Genomic DNA, 1,895 nt, shown 5'->3' on the forward strand with positions numbered 1-1,895 from the left:
TGGTGGTGCAGGCTCCTACCCTGGGGTTTTTTAAGAGGAGGTTAGATGAACACCTTGCTGGGGTCATTTGACCCCAGTACTCTTTCCTGCCATGGTAGGGGGTCGGACTAGATGATCTGCTCAGGTCCCTTCCGACCCTAGAAACTATGAAACCATGAAACCTCTGCTGATCTAATCCCAGCCCCCTAACCCAGTCTTAGCCCCCCACCAGCCTTCCCCAGAGGGGGCTGTGCCTTAGGCTTAGAGCTAGGCAAAAGCTAAAGAAAAATTCCATTAACCTTGGTTACTTGAGTCACAGCCCCTGTGCCTCTTCATCCATTCTCCCACACACCTCCCCTCCCAGAAGTGGGGTGGAGCCCTGGTGTCCTGGCTCCTAGCCATGCCCCCTGCTCACCAGTGGCAAGTCAGACCTGTTCAGGCAAGAAACAGTGACTGCTCACAATGGGCACATCCCTACGAGTGGGAATGTACATTTCCCCAGGGATGAAAAGCAGTGGCACATATATTATAGGCCCCTCACAGCCTCCCCTAGCCCTGCTGGTGCCCCTCACTTCCCCACCACACAGCCCCCACAGCCCTGCTAGTGCCCCTCACTCCCTTCCACAACCCCTCCAGCCCTGCTCAAGCAACTTTCCCCCCAACCATAGCCCCTGCCCCCCCAGCCCTGCCAGATGGAGCTCCAAGCTGCCAGGGCTCTGGGGCCAGGGACCCGGTTATGCAGCCCCTTGCCCCTGCAGAAGGCAGCAACTACTGCAGTGGAGTGGAGCCTGGCTGCCTGCTGTGGGCTCAGGTGGTGAGGGTGAATCCACACCACTGTACACACTCCTGGGAGGGCAGGGGGACCCATGCCCCCCAAATCTGTGCGTGGGACAGGGGCAGGTTCAGGCTGCCCACTGTGGGCTTGGGCTTCTGCCCTGCGGCCCTCCCCCAGGGCCTCCACAGCCCAGAATATGCAACCTGGCAGTGCAGGAAACAGTGGGACCATGCAGGGAAGCTGCCTGCAACTGCGAGCTCTGCGCTGCCCTGCTGATGCGTCCCCTGCACAGGCAGCAGCAGGGGCAGTAGCACAGGATTGTGCTCCTCACTGCTGCCACATGCACAGAGGACATCCCACCAGGGCAGCACAGGGCTTGCAGCAGAAAGGAGATCCAAAAGCAACCCCACTGTTCCCTGCAGTGCCGGGCTGCACCCACTGGGCTGCAGAGGCCCTAAGGGAGAGCAGCAGGGTGAGAATCTGAGCCCACAGTGGACCAGACACAGATCTGGGGACCACAGGTGCCCACTGGCCCTCAGGAGTGCACGCCACAGTGGGGAGCCAGCCCTATCCCCTAGACAAGCTGCCCATGGCCCTGTCCCACTCCCTACTGGGGCCTTGCAGCCATGCATTCAAGCCCCAGGCCCCATGCACCACCCAGGTGGGCAGCAGCTCCAGCCCTGCCCAAATCCCTCTCTCCCTCCCTATGGGGGGGCCTCAAACCCCTCCCTCCCCCACTTACCTCCAGGAGTTGCTGTCCAAGCTGATTCGTGGCCATGTGCCTATATGAGCGCATGGTGCCCCCCTGCCTGATCACCCTCCTCCTGCTCCCTCCCAGTCCCTTGCAGGCTAGGACTCCGCCAGCCTGCAGAGAGCTCTTTCCAAAACTACAAAATCCATGGGTTTCTCCGCTAAAATGAGAAATTGGCATTTTTGTCTGGTAAAGGGGGAAATCCACATTTTACCCTGTTTTTCTGTAGGAAATGGAAAACCCAGATCACTGCTCATGAATGAGCTTTTCTGCATCCTGGGGCTCCACTGAGAGAAAAAGGAGGTGCTCAACTGGCTCATGCGGGGCACAAGCTAGTTCATAGGCTCTTCCTCTTCGTGCAGTGAGCCCCACTGGATCCACTGCTGCCTG

The 1,895-nt window shown here is 59.2% G+C and overlaps 1 protein-coding gene across 1 annotated transcript in view; it reads left to right on the plus strand.

Moving 5' to 3' along the window:
• The window catches only part of PIK3C2G (phosphatidylinositol-4-phosphate 3-kinase catalytic subunit type 2 gamma), a 448,194-nt gene that overhangs the window by 213,543 nt on the left and 232,756 nt on the right, over positions 1-1,895 (plus strand). The gene's annotated exons all lie outside the window — the stretch shown is intronic.

The sequence above is a fragment of the Gavialis gangeticus genome, unplaced genomic scaffold (genome assembly GCF_001723915.1).
Source record: "Gavialis gangeticus isolate Ggan-Ray unplaced genomic scaffold, GavGan_comp1, whole genome shotgun sequence".
Taxonomy (NCBI): Eukaryota; Metazoa; Chordata; order Crocodylia; family Gavialidae; genus Gavialis; species Gavialis gangeticus.